At 43.5% G+C, this 14,366-nt stretch overlaps 1 protein-coding gene across 4 annotated transcripts in view; it reads right to left on the reverse strand.

Moving 5' to 3' along the window:
- The window catches only part of LOC110498987 (renalase), a 57,791-nt gene that overhangs the window by 13,218 nt on the left and 30,207 nt on the right, over positions 1-14,366 (reverse strand). The gene's annotated exons all lie outside the window — the stretch shown is intronic.

Below are 14,366 nucleotides of genomic sequence, written 5' to 3' on the forward strand. Positions count from 1 at the left end.
CAAGGTTGCCTGCTGCTAGCAAGGCATAATGCTATGCTAGGCTATGATAAACTTACACAAATGCTTGTCTAGCGTTGGCTGTAAAGCATATTTTGAAAATCTGAGATGACAGGGTGATTAACAAAAGGCTAAGCAGTGTTCCAATATATTTCACTTGTGATTTTCTAGGAAGATTTATGTCCGTTGCGTTATGCTAATTAGTGTCAGATGATGACAACGGTCCCGTTCATGGGATGGGGTGTCACTACAGGTTAATAATTGAAATGACCATTATTCTCAGATCCCAGACCGTAGCTTTAAGCTTCAGGTTTAAGCTTCAGCTGCATCCCGCGGGATGCCTCTGCGGGACCTGCAGGTCTCGACAGAGATCATTGTGGCGCGGTCTGCATTTTTCATGCTACGGGTGGGAACGGGCGGTCAGGAGTAAAAGCTAGCCAAGTTCATTAACTTCTGAAACGGGACAAAATAAAGGCTACAAAACATTTCCATACAAACACCATCTGTTAGATAGCGATATGAGCTGGCTATTATTACGATCTGACAGATAACTAGAAGCTAGAGCTGACATGGCTGTGGTAGTTACTAGTTAGTGTAGCTTATATATTCACCTCAGTTGAGAGGGGATGAAACATTAGCTAACATTACTGTACATGTCAGTTACAATACTAGCTCAGCACTGTGAATAAACACTAGTTTAGTTTTCTGTTAAGTTAAACAGCAGTTACCTTGCCAGCTATATTCAGTCAACTAAAGAGTAGCCAGTTTCTGCTCTGCTTGCTTTTACAACTAAAGCACAACGTGTGTCCCCCGTCCCCAGTGAAAGTTGCGCCCCTGATCAAGAGCCTAACTATTAAATGCGCCTGGCTTTATAAAATCAGCCATATATATCTGCAGAAATAAGCCAGATCCTGCGTCTGTTGCCTGTTTGAGTGTTTGCATAATAGCCTACTAATTCCGTGCCTCAGGAAACCACAACATGTTGGATAAACAATTTCACAAATTCAGCAGTTTTAAATCTTTGCTATGCTATAAAGGCTTTCCCCTTTATTTTCGTTAGACCAGAATCTCTGGTATTATTTATAATAATAACAACCCTCCTTTTTCCTTGACCTCCTTCTTATTGTTATTATTATTATGACGATCATTATAACAATAAGTAATGTCATTATCATTAGTAGGCTTAGCATAGCAGCTTTGTATAACCACCATCGAGTTGTAGGCCTAAGAGCGCATCCTGTTAAGTCTTAATACCGTACTCAAGCCTATATTCCAATACTTACATAGGCTACTGTATCAATAAATCATTTATTTGTTCATGTCAACACACAGGAAGGAGTCTTTCGTGATTTGAAATGCAATCAAACATTTTAGTTTTAAAATTAAATAACAAAGTGACCATTGAATAATTGGCGTAAACAATAAATAGGCCTAAACCGTTCCATTTTGGAAATTGCATTCACGAATGAATGTGACTGTTTTTAGTATTTGCTGTAATAAAGGATTCAAAACAACATTACAACAGATTCTCTAGTACGCTTATAATGTATTTAGTGTTGTTTACATTGTTCCAAACAATCCGAAAATATATAGTCAAAAAAGTATACTGTAATCTAACAACACCTGTTCGGCACATATAATATGCATGCATATTACCTTCTTTTTCTTGATTTCCAGTATTTTCCACAACTAGTCAAATGTATTACACACACCTGACTTCCCCTTTACCTCCTGAGCAACCAGTAAACATTCCCCCATTTTGAGTTTATTTGTCACGTCCTCTGCATCCATTTTTCGGTCACGTGTTATGGTGTTCACAGTTTAATATAATACATTTATTGATGTGATTATGATATGCTATAGGTCAGGCCCTATTGGTCACATGCATGCAATGCATACATGTCTCATGTGTCGAGAGCAAGGGTTGAGGGAATAGGGATAGCCTCAGACAACAACATTGATGTATACGCTGAATCGGTGAGCGAGTTTATTAGCAAGTGCATCGGTGATGTTGTACCCACAGTGACTATTAAAACCTTTTCCAACCAGAAACCGTGTATTGATGGCAGCATTCGCGCAAAAATGAAAGAGCGAACCACTGCTTTCAATCATGGCAAGGCGACCGGAAACATGACCGAATACAAACAGTGTAGCTATTCCCTCCGCAAGGCAATCAAACAAGCAGAGCGTCAGTATAGAGACAAAGTAGAGTCGCAATTCAATGGCTCAGACATTATACGTATGTGGCAGGGTCTACAGTCAATCACGGATTATAAAAAGAAAACCAGCCCCGTCGCGGACACCAACGTCTTGCTCCCAGACACAGCCCGCTACCAAAACTTTCGGGCTCTCCTTCACCGCGGCCAATGTGAGTAAAACATTTAAGCGTGTTAACCCTCACAAGACTGCAGGCCCAGACAGCATCCGTAGCCGCGTCCTCAGAGCATGCGCAGACCAGCTGGCTGGGGGGTGTTTACGGACATATTCAATCAATCCCTATCCCAGTCTGCTGTTCCAACATGCTTCAAGAGGGCCACCATTGTTCCTGTACCCAAGAAAGCTAAGGTAACTGAGCTAAACGGCTATCGCCCCGTAGCACTCACTTCCGTCATCATGAAGTGCTTTGAGAGACTAGTCAAGGATCATTTCACCTCCACCCTACCTGACACGCTAGACTCATTCCAATTTGCTTACCGCCCCAATAGGTCCACAGACGACGCAATCGCAATCACACTGCACACTGCCCTAACTCATCTGGGACAAGAGGAATACCTATGTAAGAATGCTGTTAATCGATTACAGCTCAACATTTAACACCATAGTACCCTCCAAACTCGTCATTAACCTCTCTGATCTCCCAAACCCGGATCCGGTATCGTGACTACAGCCTCAAGCTCATTACCATAACGCAACGTTAACTATTCATGAAAATCGCAAATGAAATGAAATAAATATGCCATCTCTCAAGCTTAGCCTTTTGTAAACAACACTGTCATCTCAGATTTTCAAAATATGCTTCTCAACCATAGGAAAACAATAATTTGTGTAAAAGTAGCTAGCTAGCGTAGCATTTAGCGTTAGCATTAGCGTTAGCATCCAGCACGCAACATTTCAACAAAAACATAAAAGCCTTCAAATAAAATAATTTACCTTTGAAGAACTTCTGATGTTTTCAATGAGGATACTCTCAGTTAGATAGCAGATGCTCAGTTTTTCCAAAAAGATTATTTGTGTATTAGAAATAGCTCCGTTTTATACATCACATTTGGCTACCAAAAAAACCCGAAAATCCAGTCCTCAAAACGCGAACTTTTTTCCAAATTAACTCCATAATATCGACTGAAAACATGGCAAACGTTGTTTAGAATCAATCATCAAGGTGTTTTTCACATATCTCTTCATTGATATATCGTTCTTGGACGCATGGTTTCTCCCCTATATCAAATGGAAAAGTACAAGCAGCTGGCAATTGCGCACCGAATTCCACGCAGGACACCAGGCGGACACTTGGAAAATGTAGTCTCTTATGGTCAATCTTCCAATGATATGCCTACAAATACGTCACAATGCTGCTAAGACCTTGGGGGAACGACAGAAAGTGTAGGCTCATTCCTTGCGCAATCACAGCCATATAAGGAGACAATGGAAAACAGAGCTTCAGAAATTCTGCTAATTTCCTGGTTGATGCATCATCTTGGTTTCGCCTGTAGAATGAGTTCTGGGGCACTTACAGACAAAATCTTTACAGATTCTGAAACTTCAGAGTGTTTTCTTTCCAAAACTGTCAAGAATATGCATAGTCGAGCATCTTTTCGTGACAAAATATCGCGCTTAAAACGGGAACGTTTTTCATCCAAAAATGAAATAGCGCCCCTAGAGATCTAACAGGTTAAGCTTGAGGCACTAGGTCTTGACCCCGCCCTGTGCAACTGGGTCCTGGACTTTCTAACGAGCCGCCCCCAGGTGAGGGTAGGAAACAACATCTCCACCCCGCTGATCCTCAACACTGGGCCCAACAAGGGTGCGTTCTCAGCCCTCTCCTGTACTCCCTGTTCACCCATGAATGCGTGGCCATGCACGCCTCCAACTCAATCATCAAGTTTTCAGACGACACAACAGTGGTGGGCTTGATTACCAACAACGACAAGACGGCCTACAGGGAGGAGGTGAGGGCCCTCGGAGTGTGGTGTCAGGAAAATAACCTCACACTCAACGTCAACAAAACAAAGGAGATGATCGTGGACTTCAGGAAACAGCAGAGAGAGTACCCCCCTATCCACATCGACGGGACAGTAGTGGAGAATGTGGAAAGTTTTAAGTTCCTCGGAGTACACATCACGAACAAACTGAACGGTTCCCCCACAGATAGTGTGGTTAGGTAGGCGCAACAGCGCCTCTTCAACCTCAGGAGGCTGAAGAAATTTGTCTTGTTACCGAAAACACTCAAACTTTTACAGATAGCACAATCGAGAGCATCCTGTCGGGCTGTATCACCGCCTGGTACGGCAACTGCTCCGCCCACAACCGTAAGGCTCTCCAGAGGGTAGTGAGTTCTGCACAATGCATCACCGGGGACAAACTACCTGCCCCCCAGGAAACCTACACCACCTGATGTCACAGGAAGGCCAAAAAGATCATCAAGGACAACAACCACCCGAGCCACTGCCTGTTCACCCCGCTATCATCCAGAAGGTGAGGTCAGTACAGGTGCATCAAAGCTGGGACCGAGAGACTGAAAAACAGCTTCTATCTCAAGGCCATCAGACTGTTAAACAGCCATCACTAACATTGAGTGGCTGCTGCCAACATACTGACTCAATCTCTAGCCACTTTAATATAAAAAAATTGGATGTAAATAAATATATCACTAGTCACTTTATACACTGAACACTAAAATAACACATCCTAGATCTGAATGAATGAAATATTCTTATTAAATACTTTTTTCTTTACATAGTTGAATGTGCTGACAACAAAATCACACAAAAATGATCAATGGAAATCAAATTTATCAACCCATGGAGGTCTGGATTTGGAGTCACACTCAAATTAAAGTGGAAAACAACACTACATGCTAATCCAACTTTGATGTAAAGTCCTTAAAACAAGTCAACATGAGGCTCAGTAGTGTGTGTGGCCTCCACGTGCCTGTATGACCTCCCTACAATGCCTGGGCATGCTCCTGATGAGGTGGCGGATGGTCTCCTGAGGGATCTCCTCCCAGACCTGGACTAAAGCATCCGCCAACTCCTGGACAGTCTGTGGTGCAACGTGGCGTTGGTGGATGGAGCGAGACATGATGTCCCAGATGTGCTCAATTGGATTCAGGTCTGGGGAACGGGCGGGTCAGTCCATAGCATCAATGCCTTCCTCTTGCAGGAACTGCTGACACACTCCAGCCACATGAGGTCTAGCATTGTCTTGCATTAGGAGGAACCAAGGGCCAACCGCACCAGCATATGGTCTCACAAGGGGTCTGAGGATCTCATCTCGGTACCTAATGGCAGTCAGGCTACCTCTGCCGAGCACATGGAGGGCTGTGCGGCCCCCCAAAGAAATGCCACCTCACACCATGACTGACCCACCGCCAAACCGGTCATGCTGGAGGATGTTGCAGGCAGCAGAACGTTCTTCACGGCGTCTCCAGACTCTGTCACATCTGTCACATGTGCTCAGTGTGAACCTGCTTTCATCTGTGAAGAGCACAGGGCGCCAGTGGCGAATTTGCCAATCTTGGTGTTCTCTGGCAAATGCCAAACGTCCTGCACGGTGTTGGGCTGTAAGCACAACCCCCACCTGTGGACGTCGGGCCCTCATACCACCCTCATGGAGTCTGTTTCTGACCGTTTGAGCAGACACATGCACATTTGTGGCCTGCTGGAGGTCATTTTGCAGGGCTCTGGCAGTGCTCCTCCTTGCACAAAGGCGGAGGTAGCGGTCCTGCTGCTGGGTTGTTGCCCTCCTACGGCCTCCTCCACGTCTCCTGATGTACTGGCCTGTCTCCTGGTAGAGCCTCCATGCTCTGGACACTACGCTGACAGACACAGCAAACCTTCTTGCCACAGCTCGCATTGATGTGCCATCCTGGATGAGCTGCACTACCTGAGCCACTTGTGTGGGTTGTAGACTCCGTCTCATGCTACCACTAGAGTGAAAGCACTGCCAGCATTCAAAAGTGACCAAAACATCAGCCAGGAAGCATAGGAACTGAGAAGTGGTCTGTGGTCACCACCTGCAGAACCACTCCTTTATTGGGGGTGTCTTGCTAATTGCCTATAATTTTCACCTGTTGTCTATTCCATTTGCACAACAGCATGTGAAATGTATTGTCAATCAGTGTTGCTTCCTAAGTGGACAGTTTGATTTCACAGAAGTGTGATTGACTTGGAGTTACATTGTGTTGTTTAAGTGTTCCCTTTATTTTTTTGAGCAGTGTATAATGTTTACATACCCTACATTACTCATGTACTCTATACCATCTACTGCATCTTGCCTATGCCGCACGGCCATCACTCATCCATATATTTATATGTACATATTCTCATTCATTCCTTTACACTTGTGTGTATAAGGTAGTTGTTGTGAAATTGTTAGATATTACTGCACAGTCGGAACTAGAAGCACAACCATTTCGCTACACTTGCATTAACATCTGCTAACCATGTGTATGTGACCAATCAAATTTGATTTGAATGTTTTTCCTAAACAAATTAGGGATCTTGGTAACGTAACTTTTCATTCAGAAATGGCTGTAATGACGTTGCAGCTTCAGCAACACGGACAGTGTGATACACACTGTTGATGTTCTGTGTTGGTCGCTGCAGCAGGGAAGGAAGCGAGATAAATGGGTGCTAGTTACAGAGTCACTCGCAGTTTTTTTTTAAACACACGCAGCAAGTGTGAGCCAGGTCCAGCACAATCAAATCAATTGCGGTTGGACTCCCTCTAGTCATTTGTGTATCTTAATTATTTCATCAAACAGTTTGCTTAAAGCTCAGTGCATATACTTGTTTTGATTCAAATGTGTCTATATATGGAAAAATACACATTTAAACATTTTGACCAATCGATTGGTCGACAGAACAGATGACTCCTGGTCAGCCGACCAAGATTTTTTTGGTCAGGGACAGCCCTACTTTTTATGTCTGTTGGTTTACTGACTATGACGCTCAATATTCATTCAGCACAAAAAGGAGAAGACAGATATATCTGAAAAAGTCGCTTCTGCAAAAGTGGGGCCTCTTTGGACCTCTCCAACCACCTTCATTCACCAAGAGACAGTACTGCAAAACACACACCAACACGCACACACGTTATCCTCTCACACTTGTCACCACAGAGGCCTCCGGAGTGGGGGTGCCTGCCCTCTGTCTGTCCATACATTATACATTTCCTCTGCATTCTCTCTGCAGAGACTTGGCCAGCTGTGCTTTACGTGCTGAGAGGAGTGGTTCCCTCCAACCCTGGTGGCTTTGAACAAATGCTTTACGGCTCCTATAAAACACATTCAGAGCGTACAGTTCATCACTAAAAAAGTCCATATGAGCAGGGGCCTTTACTATACAATCACCTGGATGTGTTGCAGGGATCTACGAAGATCGTCCGTATGTGTGTGTGCGAACACGTGTATGTGTGTGTGAGCATGGGTGTGCCTGCGTGTGTGTGTGAGAAATGAACATAAAGAGAGAACAAATGTGTGTATGTGCACGCACCCACACGTGTGTGTGTGTGTGTGTGTGTGTGTGTGTGTGTGTCAGTGTACTTGGAGTTCAGTGCAGATGTGAAGGTTAACATTTTCCAGCGGGGTGGTGGTGCAGCGGGGCTGCCGCTGTGTGTGTGTGTGTACCGGTGGCCTCCCTGGTCTTTGATGTGGGAGTGGGCACGTTTGAAATGCACATAAGCACACAGCCAAGACAACGCAGGAGTGGCTTCGGGAGAAGTCTCTGAATGTCCTTGAGTGAACCAGCCAGACCCCGGACTTGAACCCGATCGATCGAACATCTCTGGAGATACCTGAAAATAGATGTTCAGCGACACTCCCCATCCAACCTGACAGAGCTTGAGAGGATCTGCAGAGAATGGGAGAAACTCCCCAAATACAGGTGTGCCAAGCTTGTAGCATCATACACATGAAGACTCAAGGTTGTAATCGCTGACAAAGGGTCTTCAACAAAATATTGAGTAGGGTCTGAATTCTTCTGTAAATGTGATATTTCCGTTTTTTGTTTTTAATACATTGGCAAACATTAAAAAAATATATATAAATATTTTTTGTCATTATGGGGTATTGTGTGTAGTTTGATGAGGGAAGAAAACAATGGAATCCATTTTAGAATAAGGCTGTAACATAACAAAATGTTGAAAAAGTCAAGGGGTCTGAATAGTTTCCGAATGCACTGTAAATGCCTATAAAAACGGTGGGACGGTGGGCATAAAAATGCCTCTAACTGATGGGATACACAAGCTACATTACTTGCACAATGACAACAGTTTTATCAAAATGGACTGGTTGATTGAAGTACGGAAATACGTGTTCCAACAACGAGCTGCAGTTTTAGAATAATTGCATCCCGTCTATTTTCCTCTTAGGCTACTTTGCAAACTGATAGTGCCATTTAGAATTGGTTAGACTAGGCTGTAACCCCCTAAACATAGACAGGTTCCACAATGAAAATATGCAAAAACATTTGTTTGATAAAGACAACGATTATATTTTCATCAGAATCACCAAGCCTAGGCGTACTCACCAGACAGCTGTAATATATCACCATGCAGTGTTCAATTTGGAATTGATTAATCCATTAAGAAAATACAAAAAAACTGACAAAATAAACAAAATCGAACCTCTTTAGGCTTATATCGAAAATAACACATATTTTGGTTTGTAACCCTGAAAATGGTTTATTTCAATGCACCAAACTGAGCCCCTTTTCAAATGATCTCTCTTTGGCAATAACTGTTCCAAACGCGTGAGGTGTGTACTTTGCACTGCCAACTTTTTTTCGTTTGGAAAAAATATTGTTAGATTTGTATTATTTTATATTACATCATGTTTTTGCTATAAAAGAGATGCGTCTTGACTGTATAACAAAACAAGGCTCTGCCTTCACACAGCCATAGGCTTTTACAAGCAAGCGCCACTGCTGAGGTTACTGCCTTTTTGAAGATTGTGTTCCACGATATAATATAACCAGTTGATATTATAGATTCAATAAATTAATCTTAAAGGCAATAGTTTTTTATTGATTGAATATACATGAGGCAATTTAGCAATTAGGTTTTGTTATCTGTAATGGGTATGATAAATTAGGCATTGTTGTGCACTTTCACATATTTGTTTTCCATTGCTGGCCTTGCCCTTCTAAAAACATGTATTTTTTCCATTACAAGTACTTGAAAAAAATCATGGGAGTAGTCGAACAGTCATAAAACGTCAAATGCCCATCCCTAGTATAGAAGTTCATACCCTGTCAATACCCGTATTAAAATTAATGCACAGCACATATAGTACAGTAGCAAAGGTCAAATGAACAATTCCTTTTAAAATGCCCCTCGGGAATGCTTTACAATGTCTATACATCCGAATTGGGACTGTCTATGGTCTACACCCCATACTTTAAGAAAGATTTATTCCAACAGTCAATTACAATGGCCCTTTATATGTGGACCCGCAGGCTTACTGTCTGATGTGCTAGAATTAAACTGCCTATCAATGCCTTAATTAAATGCCATAATTCAAATCTTTATGACTATACTACAGCAAGAAGAAAAGAGAAGAGCTTTGTATAGTGAAGTATAAGGTGGATGTGGAAGTCACAGTATCTATAGTCAGTAAGGGAGGAAGGAGTACTGTAAAGCATAAATGAAAAAATAAGTTTACACTCTAAAATGTGCTCAATGTTAAGGTCACGGTCATTGGCAAACAAATAGCTATCTACCTGTTCTGGGGGTGGTGGGGAAGCCTTCAACACCATTCAAATACACAGTATTTTACCTAATTTCAAGATTCACAATGAGGTGCTCTGAAAACACACAACAGTTGCACTGAGGAGGAAATACATTGCCCTTTAAGACATGAATGTATGGTGAAGTGGGACATGTATAGTGCAATGAATGCACATCACACCATTTCCCCTGTTGAATGACATAATGTGAAGGAAACAATGCGTCCTTGGGAGAATCTCAATTGCATTTCCTTGATCCCTTGCATCTTCTCTCTTCTGCCTCCTTCTCAAAACCCATTGGATGAGAAGGTCAGAGGAGAGAGGACGTGAGGAATCAAGGAAATGCAATTGAGATTCTCCTCGTGTTCAAATAAAATGGCTGCTCCTCTCCTAGCCCCTCTACTCTCCTGTGTCTACATGTCCTCTAGTCTGATAGGATACATGCTCCCCTGCACGTCGCCATCCCCGGAGGCAAGCGCTTCGCCCCTTCACACCGCAATGTCTTTTCACTTAATTGCATTTTTGTCAAACCTTGTAAAGGATCTGTGCGGGCGGCGGAGTGGCAGCCATGTGGAGTCGCGCATCACTTGGAAGGCCCGGTTACACATCATAAACGGCAATGCCTCTTCCCCATCTGGCAGGGGCAAGGCTGTAAAAGAGAATGTTATTGTGAAACTCGCTCGACGGCTCACAGCCGATCAATGGGGTGTAAAAGGGAGGGGGAGAGCGAGAGAGGGAGAGAGTGAAGGGAGAAACATGCAGGCCAGGCAAGGGCGTTTTCACATAAAATCCCAAAGTTCAGAGTTGGGTATTAAACATTTGGCCCATCACTCCCCTGCTTGTGTGGCATGTCCTTAAGGCAACACCAGGAAGACCGACTGTGATGCCCAATACCCTTGCAGACTGTCCACAGTGTGAGTTCGAAGCACAGAACCAAGTGAATCGATCCAGCCTCTCCTTATACTTCCAGCATCTCACTGCTCTGCTATAGTCCTGTCCCACAATTCACTAATATGCAGACTGTTAGTAGAACTTCCGCAGGGTGTCTAGTGGTTAGAGAATTGAGCCAGTAACCGATAGGTTGCTGGATCGAATCCCCAAGCTGACAAGGTAAAAATCGGGCGTTCTGCTCCTGAACAAGGCAGTTAATCCACTGTTCCCTGGTAGGCTGTCATTGTAAATAAGAATTTGATCTTAACTGACTTGCCTAGTTAAATACATTTTAAAACATTTTTTATAATAAAATATACTCTGTGCCAGAAGGGAGGAGGGCCCAGGATATATATGGCATGTTTACTCACCATGTCAGGGTGCTAGACTGCCATGCTACATAAAGGCTGTGCTGGGTTGGATGAGATTTATAGGCCCTGAAGCCTGGGCCAAGGAACTAGGAAGAACCACAGGCCTGCAGTGCTGCTGCTGGACTCCAAATGAGTGGGGAGTGTGAGCAGGGAGTGTGTACTGGCAGGCACTGTTAATCACTGCAGCTCTAGTGGGGGAGTCAGGAGTCTAGTTCGCTAAATGTAGGACTACTGTGACAGTCAAGGTGCATGTTTCCTTCCTAAAACTACAGGTTTAGGATCAGATTACTTTCCTAAATAATCCTATCTTTAACAATTAGGGGAATTAAATAATATCTGACCCTGGACTGGGGCAATATGGAGCTGCAGTGAGCTACCTTAATGATGCTCTATGAGGATCCCAGCTATGCCCATTAGTAAGGAGGAGAACATCACATCCATTGCATGGGGCGGCAGGTAGCCTAGTGGTTAGCGCGTTGGGTCAGTAACCGAAAGGTTGCTAAGATCGAATCCCTGAGCTGACAAGGTAAAAATCTGTTCTGTCCCTGAACAAGGCAGCTGTTCCTAGGCTGTCATTGTAAATAAGAATTTGTTCTTAACTGCCAAGTTAAATAAAAATGTAAAAAATCATGAACATGATAATTGACCAGGTTAGACACCTGCTAAGTGTCACTACACAGGAAGAGCTAAGTGTCACACTGACTCTCACGTCTCTGTTTTCATCCTCCTAGATCTATCCGCTGCCTTCGACACTGTGAACTCCTCTTCACCGTCACAGAGCTGGGCATCTCAGGCTTTGCACAATGTTGGATTGCCTCCTACCGGACAGGCCGCTAGTACCAGGTGACGTGGAGAGGATCTGTGTCTGCACCACGTGCTCTCACCACTGCCTTGGCAGGTCCCTAATAACATTCAAATACAAATCCTCTGGTGTCCCCCAGGGCTCGATTCTAGTCACTCGGCTCCGTCAAATCCTCACATGGTCTCTCCTATTATTGCTATGCGGATGACACTCAACTACTTTCCTCCTTCCCCCCTTCTAACACCCAGGTAGCGACACAAGTCTCGACAAGACGGAGCTCCTCTTCCTCCCGGGGAAGGCCTGCCTCCACTAAGACCTCTCTCTCCATCACGGTTGACAACTCCACAGTGTCCACTTCCCAGAATGCAAAGAGCTTTGGCGTGACCCTGGACAACAAACACTCTGTGGTTCTCTGCAAACATCAAAGCAGTGACTCGCTCCTGCAGGGTCATGCACCACAACATCCATAGAGCACAACCCTTCCTCACACAGGAAGCTGCACAGGTCCTAATCCAGGCACGTCATCTCCCGCCTGGACTAGAAGTTCTCCCATGTCACACGCTACTCTGCACACTCCACTGGCATCCAGTCGAAACTTTGAAAGTTCTTAAAATTTTCCGAATTGACTGACCATGTCTAAGAGTAATGATGAACTGTCATTTCTCTCTGCTTATTTGAGCTGTTCTTGCCATAATATGGACTTGATCTTTTACCAAATAGGGCTATCTTCTGTATACCACCCCTACCTTGTCACAACACAACTGATTGGCTCAAATGCATTAAGAAGGAAAGAAATTCCACAAATTAACTTTCAACAAGGTACACCAATTAATTGAAATGCATTCCAGGTGACTACCTCATGAAGCTGGTTGAGAGAATGCCAAGAGTTTGCAAAGCTGTCATCAAGGCAAAGCCCCATATACTACCCACCATTGCGACCTGTACGCTCTCGTTGGCTGGCCCTCGCTTCATACTCGTCGCCAAACCCACTGGCTCCATGTCATCTACAAGACCCTGCTAGGTAAAGTCCCCCCATATCTCAGCTCGCTGGTCACCATAGCATCTCCCACCTGTAGCACACGCTCTAGCAGGTATATCTCTCTAGTCACCCCCAAAACCAATTCTTTCTTTGGCCGCCTCTCCTTCCAGTTCTCTGCTGCCAATGACTGGAACGAACTACAAAAATCTCTGAAACTGGAAACACTTATCTCCCTCACTAGCTTTAAGCACCAACTGTCAGAGCAGCTCACAGATTACTGCACCTGTACATAGCCCACCTATAATTTAGCCCAAACAACTACCTCTTTCCCTACTGTATTTCATTTCTTTATTTATTTTGCTCCTTTGCACCCCATTATTTTTATTTCTACTTTGCACATTCTTCCATTGCAAATCTACCATTCCAGTGTTTTACTTGCTATATTGTATTTACTTTGCCACCATGGCCTTTTTTGCCTTTACCTCCCTTATCTCACCTCATTTGCTCAGATCGTATATAGACTTGTTTATACTGTACTATTGACTGTATGTCTGTTTTCCTCCATGTGTAACTCTGTGTCGTTGTATGTGTCGAACTGCTTTGCTTTATCTTGGCCAGGTCGCAATTGTAAATGAGAACTTGTTCTCATCTTGCCTACCTGGTTAAATAAAGGTGAAATAAAAAAAAAATTAAAAAAGGGTGACTACTTTGAAGAATCTCAAATCTAAAATATACTTTTTTGGTTACTACATGATTCCATGTGTTATTTCATAGTTTTGATGTATTCACTAGTAAAAGTATAACTCATTTCACATTTCATATATTAAGCAAACCAGATGGCACTGTTTTCTTGTTATTTAAATGTATGGATAACCAGGGGCACACCCCAACACTCAGACATAATTTACAAACAAAGCATTTGTGTTTAGTGAGTCAGATCAGAGGCAGTAGGGATGTTATCTTGATTAGTGCATGACCATTTTCCTGCCATGCTAACCATTCGAAATGTATCAAGTACTTTTGGGTGTCAGGGAAACGTATGAAGTAAAAAGTACATTATTGTCTTTAGGAATGTACTGGAGTAAAAGTAAAAGTTGTCAAAAATATAAATAGTAAAGTAAAAGTACAGATACCCCAAAAAACTACTTAAGTAGTGCTTGAAAGTATTTTTTACTGAAGTACTTTACACTACTGCCATTCTGCCACCTCTGGTTTCTCCCCCTACGGGAGGTCAGCTCAGCTCAGCTCAGCCCAGTCAAATCTATTTTTCTATCCTTGCACCTCAAATGGTGGAACCAGTTTCCCCCGAAGCTAGGACAGCAGAGTCCCTGCCCCCTTCCGAA

Source organism: Oncorhynchus mykiss, chromosome 20, assembly GCF_013265735.2.
Source record: "Oncorhynchus mykiss isolate Arlee chromosome 20, USDA_OmykA_1.1, whole genome shotgun sequence".
Classification (NCBI taxonomy): Eukaryota; Metazoa; Chordata; class Actinopteri; order Salmoniformes; family Salmonidae; genus Oncorhynchus; species Oncorhynchus mykiss.